Here is a 12,329-nt window from a genome sequence, read left to right on the forward strand (position 1 = left end):
TTCCGGTCAGCTGACTGCACTACTTCCGGTTCCGCCCCCGGCCTCCGCTCGGCGCGTCCCTAGTGGGCATGCTCAGTGCGTGCGCACTCTGTCGGGATAATGCCCCCTCCCTCCCCTTCATCCTGACGCATGCGTGGTGCGGGGACGCGAGGGTGTCCTTGCGGCGTCGGAGCCATTACTTGTGGGCGAGCCGAGACTGACCCCTTTCCGCAGTGTCGTGGCCCGTATTTGCCGGATTGTACAGTCATTTCAATGTTTGTAGGATGTAGGATTAGGAAGTGTTTAAAATTTGCAGTAAGTGGTGAGGCGGTTAGTTGATGCAGCACGTGCAAAGCCCAAGTCACGCTCAGCATATGAACCAACTTCTGGGGGTCTGTCAGCACTTCCTTACAATAGCTTGCCTCGAAATAACGAAATGCTCCAACTGTGATGAACCAAAAGAGCCAGAGCTAGCCCCGGCCCTGGGCCTTCTGCCCTGGGTGCCAGCGGAGACCCTCCGACACGACACAGAAAACCACAGCTGCCATTTCTCAAGCAAAGCCCTTTTTCCCCGGGGGGGAAGCAGGAGGCGGTGACATGGGCCAGGCCTTGGGCATCTTGGTCTCCACAGGCAGCATGTCCGGGGCCTGCTGTAGGGGCCCAGAAGGACCCTCACAGGCGGTATCAGCCTTATTATTGTGGCCGCCCCTTTGACATGAGGAACAGAGCCCTGGAAACCGAGGTGGGGAGGGATGGTGACTGGAATCCTCCACTGCAGCAGGATCGGCAGGGTTTGTCTGGTCCCAACCCAGCAGACTTCACAGGTATCCGAGATTTGGGTAGTAGTGAAATCCATGTGGGCTGTTGACATGGAAACATCCTGCGTCAGCCTGCAGATAGCGAAGCTCAAATCACTCGTAATGTGTTGCACTTCTTCCCTTTGCGCTCTGGCTGGGATAAATCTGTTTTGGACTGTGCTGTCACATGGCGTTTCTATGCTGGAGGCTCAGGGAAACTGCACTGAAACCACAGGGCGCAATGATTGCCTTTCCCTCACAAACAATAAAATACTTTTTTTTTTTGTGGTCATTTGTTAAATGGGGGAACATTAAACACTGTCCTGCCACACAAGGAGGATGCATCTGCCATGACTGCACAGTTTTAACCAGCCACCACCACAGCCATCTGATGTGGAAATTCAGACAGGATCACTGTTTGGCTGTCACAATCGCTTTATTTTGCATGGCCACGGGAGAAAAAGCAAAGGGCAGCTAATGCTCAACAAAAGCAAAGCCCAGACTTCTTTATATACTGATAAGTCACATACAGATTAGCCTGCCCCATAACATACTCTTGGCAGTCTGACAGTGATTCTTCCCGGTGTCTTGCTGAACCAGGAACGCTCTCTCAAGCTGTCTCCTGAAATCCGCTGTGTTGTTCCCGCTCAGCCTTCACCCACATCTCCTATCCTGTCCCGACACGTATACACTCATTTCAGTACTTTTCCATTCCTCATCATTCCCCCCTTGTAAGTGCTTGTTCTTACACCCCTATATTAATAAAGCCTTTGACATTTTCTTGTCGTTCGCACTCATAGGCCACCTCCCAGAACACCATCGTCTGCAGCTCGGTCGTGGAAAGCCTAGAAACACTCTGAGCAGTTTTTGATAAACAACAGTGTAAGCAACACAGAAGCATTTGGATAATAATGAAAACAGCAAAAATGCATAATAAACTCAGAATACACCATTTTAGCAGGGATTTCAACCATCCCCCTGTTGCAAAAAGCGGTTCGTTTCTTTGGAGGCCCGCAAAAATCACAGACACACAAACATCAGCCGGTATAAAAGGATGTATTTGTTTGCAAACAAGGTCAGAGTGGGACATTGATGCCCAAATCAGCTTCTGACAAACTAATTGTGTTTGCAAGCGGAATTTATCTTCTCTCTCCTGAGCACGTGTGCAGACACCGGAACTCTTACAGCTACTTCTGTTTCATACAAGCATACATGTAGTTACATCATTACATACATCGCATGTATAGTATAATTAGATACTTAAGTATGCAGGGCGGAGAGGTAAATATGCATTAGCTCATTAAGCATGCCTAGAAACTACAACAGTTCGCCAAAAGTTCATACTCCAAGGCCACAGTCAATTGAATTCCAGCTTTTGTATCAGCATGAGAAAGACTAAGGCATGAGAAAGACTAAGGTGGGTGAGGGGGAGAAAGGAGCCTTGGGCAGTATTTCTTTCTTATCAGGTGCAAGATGCAAGCTGCGCATTTCTAACAATATTTCATTTCTAACACCCCTACATCTGGTAGCCACCCCCACCAATCTAAGTGTTTCTCCTCTGCAACCACATGGATCACCTGCAACTGCCTTCTTATGGTGCGGAGGTCCTTTTCCACTCATTGGTGCTGATCAATCCAGGTACAGCAAGTATGGTTCACAACCATACTCCTCCTTAGACAGCTAGGAGATAATCCAAAGCCATATGGTTCTCGGTAACCACCTGCCCTATCTGGGTGATTTCATCATTAAGAGCTCCTAAAGCATCGTCACTGGGATTAAAAAATTCCTCCATAACTCCGGAAATGTTTACAATGGTTCTTTCCAATTCAGCTACCCCCAGCCAAGGGAGAAATGCCCTGGTAAATTGGTGGAATCCAGTGGGTCGGCCAACCAGTGGGTTTTCAACAGCTCGCCTATGTCTGGGCAAACCAGGTGGGAGATTAGACACCTCATGCAGAGAGAGGCTTGGGTGTAAATCAAACTCTGGGACGATTCTCCCCAGAGTACAGGTGCCGACCCAATGCCATGGCAAAATCTTGTGGGCGTCATTCCCGCATAGCCAGAACAAGCCTGGAGCAGCTGTAGTGCTGAGGTCCCTACAGGTTGTGCTCTCAATTCAGCACTTCCGATTGACCTGTAAGGTATAGGAAGGGGCACGTTGGCTCCCCACCAACCTGTTTATTGGTTACAGGAAGTAGAACCTAACAAAACATAAAATTTGAACCTGTTCATTACCAGACTATGAGTATCCTCCAGGGTTTTATGGATAGTGAGAGACCCGTTGGTACACTGAAAGGACGTGTTTCTCAGCAGGATCCCAGACGTATTATGGGAGTGATAATCAAAGGTTACTCAGCATTTGGGGTAGTGCCCCACTGAGTAGTAACCAGCTTTGCCCATTCTCCCACTCCCATTGGACCTGTAACAGAGGGCTGCCTCAAGTCTATAGGACGGTCTCCAGCTGTCTCGAGTCTTTTTCCACCATTCGGGGATTGACTGCTGGGTTCTATTAGAGTGGGAGGAAAATCTGACAAAGCTAGTATTGGTACTCTTTCCCCAATTCTCAAGGGGAATCGGTACCCCAAGCATTGAGATTCCTCTGGCTGGGTGTGTAGGCACATGTATGCACACCCAGCAGTTTCTAAGGTTACCTGCGCTAGCAATGCTCTGCCCCAGGAACATAATACTGTTCTCCTACCATGCCCCGGCTAAAGCTCTGGGCATGAAGCAGAGTAAAAGAAAAGGCAACATTTTGGGGTCTACTCGAGCGGTATCCCAGACGCTGCTATGCCTTGGAACTTTGAGGGGCTACCCTTGACTAAAACTTCGGCCTCCAGCACACTACCATCAATAAAATGCTGACCACAATAATACAAAACAGAGCTACCCCCTGGGGAATTTTCTAAATCTATGTAATTATCTGTGACTTCCCAAGTGTTAGTGTGATTCATACTAAATTACTAAAGGCAATTCAACACATAGAACAAAAGTTCATAGCCTCAGGTAAAACTTGGCTAACTCTGCAGGCTATTTTTTGAGATTTCATTGTCTGATCTTCACTCACAAGGAATCTCTTTGAGATTTCATTGTCTGATCTTCACTCGCAGGGAATCCTCTGGATCTTCATGGAGGTATCGCTGGTGAGAGAAGCCTTCCGCTCCGTCAGGGCGGTTACCTTCTTGCAGTAGGAGGTATGGACCCAAGCAGAAACCTCGGCAACTTTCACAGCAGTTGGGGTGATTAGCAGGACCTGGAAAGGCCCCTTCCACCGAGGCTGCAGGCAGTCCTTCCTCTGGTGGACCTTAATCAGGACCCAATCTCCTGGTTGGACCGGATTGACAACCGAGCCACCATCTAAAGACTGATGTTGCGCTGTGGCTTTAACCTGCAACGAGATAACCTTGAGGGCCTTGGTGAGCCCTTGGCAGTAGGTTAATAAATACTCATGGAGCTGGGTCAGGTGTTGGGGGGGAGGTGCAGCAAGTCCCCTCATGGGTCGACCCATAACAATCCCAAAAGGGGTCAGACCTGAGGACCTCTGAACAGAATTTCGGATTTGGAAAAGTACCAATGGGAGGGCCTCTGGTCACTTTAGACCAGTTTGTTCACAGGTCTTCACCAAGCAAAGCTTAATATCAAAGTTTTTCCATTCCACTTTACCCCCACTTTGAGGATGTTTTGGGGTGTGGAGCTGGTATCGGATAGGTAGGACCTTGCAAACTTTGGACCACCTGGCCAACAAAATGGGAGCCACGGTCTGAGTCCAGGGAAAGGGGTAGACAGAAGTGGGGTAGCAGGTCAAAAAGAAGCTTTTTGGGTACAGTGAGGGCATCAGCTTGTTGGTATGCCTCAGGCCAGCCACTGAAAAGGCAGACAATGACCACCACATACTTCCAGGGTCCCGACCTGGGCAACTCGATGAAGTCCATCCGGAGATGGGAAAAGGGGTAAAGACCTAAAGGTCTGTGGAATGCATGTGGCAGCCCACAATCCTGGTGGTCGGCCAGGATTGTGTCACTGACACTGGCGACAAAAATGGGCAGCCACAGCGGAAAAACCAGGGGCATACCAATGGCGATCAACTTCAGCTATCATCCCCCCTTGGGCCAAATGGGCCACTGAGTGGGCCATTTGAGCCAAGAGGGACAGCAGGGCCCTGGGGGCTACAAGGCGACCAGAAGTGCGCTGCCACAAGGAGTCGGAGTGGAGAGAGCAGCCCATGGAGATCCAGGTGTCCTTTTCGGCATCTGGGGCAGCATTCTGGAGAAAGGGGAGGTCAGGGGAGACAGGGGAAGTGAGGTAGAGAGTGGCCTAAAGGACCGGAGCTGAGACAGGGTGGCAGTCTTGGCTGTGGCATCTGCCCTATCATTTCCCAGAAACACAGGATCAGCAGCAGCAGCGTGTGCTTTGGACCATAGAACAGCAAGGGTGGAGAGAAGGAGAATAACATCCAGGAGAGCAGTAATAAGATGATGGTGAGAGATGGGAGTCCCAGCAGAAGTAAGAAAACCTTGCTGTTTCCAGATCTGTCCAAAGGAATGGCAAACACCAAAGGCATAGCGAGAGTCTGTATAGATATTAGCAGACTGTTCAGTGGCAAGGTGACAGGCACGAGTGACAGCAATGAATTTAGCAGCTTGAACACTAGTAACAGAAAGAGGAGCGGATTCAATAACAGTATGATCGGAACAGACAGCATAGCCAGCTCAGAGAATACCGTGATTATCTTGAGAACAGGAGCCATCAACGTAGAAAATGAGGTCAGGGTTAGTCAGAGGGGTATCGGAAAGATCAGGACAGGGAAGAGAAACAAAGTCCACAAGCTGAGTGCAGTCATGGGGTTGGCCGTTTGAGGGTGAAGGAGGAAGAGAAGCAGGATTGAGGGAATCACAGCAGACAAGGGTCACGTGGTCCACAGCCAAAAGCACCACCTCGTAGTGGGTTAGATGGCCAGGGGACAAGTGCTGAGTTCTGCCACTCTGGAGGAGATTGAGGACAGCATGTGGGATGGCAACAGTAAGGGGGTGCCCAAGGACAAGGTTATCAGTTTTAGAAACTAGCAGGGCGGCGGCAGCAACAGCTTGGAGACAAGGAGGAAACCCAGAAGTGACTGCGTCAAGGGAGGCAATATAGTAAGCAATAGGATGGTGCGGGGAGGGTCCAAAAGGCTGAGTCAAGACACCAGAGGCAGTGCCTTGGTGTTCGTGGCAGAAGAGAGTGAAAGGCTTAGAATAATCAGGCAGACCGAGAGCAGGGGAAGAAGAAAGGGCTTGCTTGAGCTGACAGAAGGCAGGGTAGCAGGTCAGGGGAAGAGTCACAGGTGAGAAGGGTGAGAGGTCTGGAAAGTCCAGACAGGAATCCACTGTCGGCAACAGTTGGCAGCACCTAGAAAACCACAGAGTTGGTGTTTAGTCTGCGGGCGTGGAAGGGAAAGAACAGCAGAAAGACAATCAGGAGACAGGTGATGGGTACCGTGAGAAATAGTGTACCCCAGGTAGGTAACAGAAGTCTGACAGAATTGGAGCTTAGAGCGGGAGGCTTTGTGGCCCCACACTGCAAGTTGTTCTAAAAGAGCGACAGAGTCAACTTGGCAATGAGGGAGGGTATCAGAACAGAGAAGCAAATCATCTACATATTGAACTAGCACAGAATCATGAGGCAACTGTATTGAGGTCAGACTTGAGAAGTTGGCTATATATGGTGAGAGAGTCACGAAATCCTTGAGGCAGACGGGTGAAGGTGTATTGCCGGCCCTGGTAAGTAAAAGCAAATAAATATTGAGAGTCAGGGTGAACTGGTATAGAAAAAAAAGCATTAAAGAGATCCATTATGGAAAAATAAAGAGTGAAAGCAGGTACTTGAGAAAGCCCAGTGGCGGGGTTGGGTGCCACAGCTGTCAAGGGAATCACAAAATTGTTAACAGCACGCAAATCTTGAACAAAATGATAAATAGGCAACCCCTCAGGTGTACACTTCTCCTTCTTTTGGACTGGAAGGATCGGGGTATTATAACAAGAACGGGTAGGTACAAGGACACCCTGTTCTAGGAGACCTTGTATTACAGGAGCAATGCCTCTGGAGGCAGCAACTGATAGCGGGTATTGTGGGATCAATGGGGGAGACACTCCTGATTAAACCTTGATAGAAACTGGGATGGCACCCTTGAGAAGTCCCACATCAGTTGTGGAGTGGAACCAAAAGGACTCAGGAAGGTGAGCCAATAGTTCCTGTTGCAGCGAGGAAGAATTGGGCTCCGGTTCCTGTTCCATTAGTGTCATCATCAAGGCAGGAATTTGGGTCTGGGGTAATGTGAGGAAGACCCCATCTGGAGAACAGTGAACTGTTGCCCGCAATTTGCAAAGGAGGTCTCACCCCAACAGATCTACAGAGGTGCAAGGTCTCAGCAAAAAGGCATGTTGCTCAAGGTAAATGAAAGCGGCTGTGTAATGGGGTAGTCAATGGGCTGATCCCCAATACCTACAACGGTGATTACTTTACCAGAAACGGGAACCTTAGAAACAAAACCAGAGCTAAGCATAGACAAAGAAGCACTGTTGTCAACAAGAAAAGGAACAGTTTGTCCTCCCACAGTAACAGGTATTGTAGCATCGGAAAAGGTAGAAAGTAAAGGGGCTAGAATCTCTGGGTCTTCTTGGCTGTCCTAATACTGATTTTCAACTTCAAGGGACTGGAGAGGAGCTGGTCTGGGCGGTGGAGCTTGGTGGGCACCTGGCTGAAATGGAGGGGCACTAGCTGAGAGTGGGGGCCCCCGGGGTTTATTCGGGCACTCATTCTTCCGATGGTCTTTTTGTTTACAGTAGCAACAGACATCATTGGGAATGTCAGAGGGACCAGGTGGTTGGGACGAGTGAAATTGTCCTGCAGGGTGCCGTGGTCTGGCGCCACCCTGGAGATCTCTGATTTGCTTCTTCAATTTTTCTTCATTATCCTTATAGGAAGCTACAAGGGAGCGCTTATGGCGCTTTTTGGACTCGTCTTCCCATAGGTACGAGGCTTCCATTTGAATGGGGTGTTTACTTTCCAAATTTTCTGAGATGTTTGAGGATATGATGATCCCACAACCCATCTAAGGGCCAGCACAATTTGGGGTCACCATCGGTATACTGGTTCCATTTAATTAAGTACTATGTTGACCGGGGCCCATATTTTAGATACATAAAGTGGGTGGGATACCACGGCGGGACCTTGGAGGTCCCGCTACCCATTGTCACGCCTAAGACTTACTGACACCAAAACAGGCAGGTACTCACCCTGGCCAGGGATTTTTCCAGAGCCAAACAGATGGATGGTAGATCAGGGTCCGGGGTGTCAAGGCTGCAGAGCCGAAGAACCGAGTTGAGGATAGTCTTCTCAGAGCGACAGAGTCAAAGAGCTGAGACAAGGGTCCTACTTGGGGTGTTCTGTGTGAGGACACCTCCCAGGCGAGCCCCCAAGATGATGAGGAAATTCAGACAGGATCACTGTTTGGCTGTCAGAAGCACTTTATGTTGCATGGCCATGGGAGAAAAAGCAAGGGGCAGCTAATTCTCAACAAAAGCAAAGCACAGACTTCTTTATATACTTAAAAGTCACATATAGATTAGCCCGCCCCGTAACATACTCTTGGCAGTCTGACAGCGACTCATCCTGGTGTCTTGCTGAACCAGGCACGTTTTCTCAAGCCGTCTCCTGATAAGCTTATCCTGAAGGCTGCCGTGTTGTTCCTGCTCAGCCTTCACCCACATCTTCCATCCTGTCCCGACATGTATACAGTCCTTTCAGTACTTTTCCATTCCTCATTCCATCTCTGTGGGGGGACAGGGTCTTGTAGCACCTTGGCTGAGAACCACCCAGAGAAGTTCCTGCTGGCACATACAGAGAAAACACTAAGAGGGAGAACTTTTGGATGAGATTCGGAAAGATACTAGGAACTGAGAGCAAAGACATTGCCTCCTGCTGCCCAATTCCACCTGCATTCAGCAAGATGTGCCTTGGGGTGGAAAATTTGTAAATAAACAGGATTGCATAAGACGACAAAAAATAATCCCATGGCAGGGGGTCGGACTTGATGATCTGCTCAGGTCCCTTCCGACCCTAGAAACTATGAAACTATAATCCAACATAATTTTCCTTGTATAGGAAACAACTGGCCAAATGTCTACATTTTGGCTGCCCACTCAGTCAACAGGGCTGACTGTATTTTCCTACAGAGTTTTGTGACTGTGGGCTCCAAACCATTTTCAATCGATGGCCTCATGGGGAAATGCCAGGAACCCAAAGCTCACATGGGAACAGAACGTACAACTGGAAGGCATCTCTTGTAAATCCAGTCCATACATGAAATGTGCAAAAAGCAGAGGATACTGCAGCCATCTTCAACATACTCTGGAAGGACTAATCGGTAGAGACAATGCACCCTCGTGAATAAAGTTTCTTTACAATCCCAATGGACTTCGAATCAACAGGCTGTTAATGAGTTAAAGATGCAGATAGCTGTGCATGCCACTGTGCTCTGCAGCTTATCTGTCCTTTGACTGTTTCTCTCAGGATTTGCCAGCCCATACTTGTAAACTGGCTTGTCTCTTGCATGGATTAACAAAATTAACAAGGAATAAATGAGCCAAGACTGAGTTAATTAGCTCATCATTTTCCACTTAAGTCACCTGTGGCAATTACATTATGTGCAGCCAGCAGAGAGTGGTATGATTGATACCAAGAAGAAAGTCTGTATCCTAGAGACAGCATGTATAATCCAGATGTTGCGGTCTCTCATACTGACGTAAACAAGCACACAAAACCCTTCTGTAGATGACCCCAAACCAAACTGGAACTGGAGCATACTCTGGTCAGTACAGAAACTGACTCCAGTCAGGAAGTGGGGGTTGGGATGTATTTTCCCAACTGAAGTGGATCCTCAGTTTTCCCTACAGACCAGCCCCTTCTCTTTCTAGTGATGATTTTTATCTTGGTGTTCTCTGCTTTCTGTCCTTTGAATTAAGATGCTTTCCTATCAGAAACAAGGTAGAGGAACCCTCCCCATCTGCACCACCTATCTTAGGTACTTATGCATATCACTGCAGTAATAAGGCCCCAGTCTTTAATGTAGTTGGCCTAATACCGCCCTGCAAGGTGCTCGCTCATATGGTCACTTTACCGTTCGGGAACTGACACGCAGTCACATCTTATACTGCAGAGTAGGGAACTGAACCCTGGTCTCTCACACCCAAGCTAGGTCAGACTTCAGGCTCTCTCCCAAAGTAATGCATGGCGTTTCATTTGCTAGTTTTGCTAAATATTGGCTTTAAGCTGGAGGGTTTATTTTTTTCAAAGACATTAAAAGCGTCCTTTACTGGACAGTTTTGTGTTCAAAACCGCATGAGCTGAGAACCAGCAGCAAAGGCCACCACCTCTTCTTGCTGCTATTGCCTTCGTTCTTCTCCTGCTCTCTCCCCCTCAAACATTTGGGACTCCCTCTGAATGTCATAGGCCCATGGATCCTGGTCCTGCAGTAGCTGGTCTGGCACAATGAATCACAGTGCCCCGGGTTGACAACACATCACCCCATGGACTGGCTGAAAGCAGACTGGTGCTCACAAACTTAGATAGCTTGCTTAATAACGGGATCTTTGCTAGGGGTCTTAATTTTGAAATGAGGAAAAGGGCTAAAGGAAGGGGAACTGAAGATATTGCAGATTCCCATGTGCGCTGCTTTGGAAATCAATGTAGGCGGGAATTTCAGCTATCACCAAGAATCGAAACATTTCTTTGCACCCGGATATTTATTTTAGTGCAAAATGAATTTTCTTCTGCGTGGCAGTTATGGGTGATTTTACACTGTGTGGAAACAGCAGGATGATGAGCAACCAGCCAGCTGTTCTGTTGCCCATCTGGACATCAGACAGCATATAGCTAAACAGGAGCAGAAATGTTTGTGAAGGGGGCTGGACCCTGTCCAAACAGCTGCTTGTCAGCTCTGGATGTTTGTGTTCTCATGAGTTTACAGTTCTGGCTATTTGTTACAGTCAGGACACTGAGCACACAGTTCAGACTGAGGCCATCCCTCTTTAATTCATAATTCAAACGCAGATTTCTCTTCTGCCAGCAGGCGCCAATACGACCACTGCAGCTCCTTCCCTCCCATCACCTTCCTGGCCTCACACCCATGCCTCTTCACTGGAGCTCCAAGGGGAGAGACAGCTGCTGCGGATGAATCAGGGCAAGGCTCCGCTTTTTCTCTGGTGTCATCCCTTGCTTGATCCCCCCCATTTCTGTGTGGATATCAGGGCAGAAGTGCTGCAGCTGGGAGCTACCAGTCACCTTTAAGTTTACAGGTTAAAATGTGCAGGGGCGCAAGGGAGGGCACCGAGGCACCAGAAGTGCTAAGGCTGGCCTTGTACCCAGCACATGCCAGCATTAGTTTTGGATGTGCAAACAGCAGAGAATGCGTCTGCTGAGACTTTTTGGCGTGATGTACCATACTGACAGTAGTCCAAGTCATTTGACTTTCATGAGTCATAGCATATTACACAAAAACATCCTGCTATGAGGGGGATGAAGGATGAATCCTAGATACTGGACTAAAAACACATTTTTCTCTCAGGAAAAGGGGGGAGGCTATTTCACCAAAAACCAAATCAAGTTTATATGCAGTATCGGACAGCAGGTTCAGATCAAAATCAGGGACAGCGAGAGCATTTGCTGTTGTGGTCATTTATCTCTGACACGAGGAAGAGTCATGGGGCTGACAGATACTAGGAATAGAGCAAATCTTGTCCTAATATAAGGGACAAGAGATTAGCAGGCGTGTGCGGTTTCCCACCAGTGCTGGCAAAGGGATTACTGTTAAGGCTGAACAGTACGTTGATTGTCCATGAGACCTCTTCCTTTCTCTGAAGAGGAACAAGGAGGAAGTGGAGTTTGGGAATATTTTTTCACAATGTAGATAATCAGTCCAACAGAAAACGGTCTGAGACCCCAAATGCTTTTTGCACAGGCAATAAAACACCCATTGTCTGGCAACAATTTCCGATTCCTAATGCCTGACATGGTTAAAATGGACTACCTAGATCTGAAAGGCTTTGCAGCTACTACCACCACTCTGAACTACCAGGCCTCCTGATAGTTTTGTAAATGAATACTTTTAGCCAACTCAGTGGGACCATAAGTATTGGAAGAATAAAAGAGCATTCATAGGATGTGTTATTCTAGACATTGAGGTTTCTTTCGTAATTAAAAAGCAGGAAACAGGGACACTGTTACGCAGAGAGGGGCTGAATGGGTTACTGTTAATTCTGGCATCGTTGAACTGGGGACATTCACCAGAGGCAACTGGCTTGCAGCTGGTGGGGATCTGTACAGCAAAAGCAAGAAAAACAGTCCATCTGTAAGCACACTGGTTACCAAGCACACTTCATTCGGCAGTCCAAATTAACTGCTTGGCATATAATCTGTCACTTGCTCAGTAAATAAGACTTCCTTCAGGAATAAGAGTAATGTTCTTAAAATTGATTAACTTCAGTATTGTTGATTAAGCAAAAAAGTCTGAGGCCAGGT

The sequence above is a fragment of the Crocodylus siamensis genome, chromosome 8 (assembly GCF_052110815.1).
Source record: "Crocodylus siamensis isolate JL-2025a chromosome 8, ASM5211081v1, whole genome shotgun sequence".
Classification (NCBI taxonomy): Eukaryota; Metazoa; Chordata; order Crocodylia; family Crocodylidae; genus Crocodylus; species Crocodylus siamensis.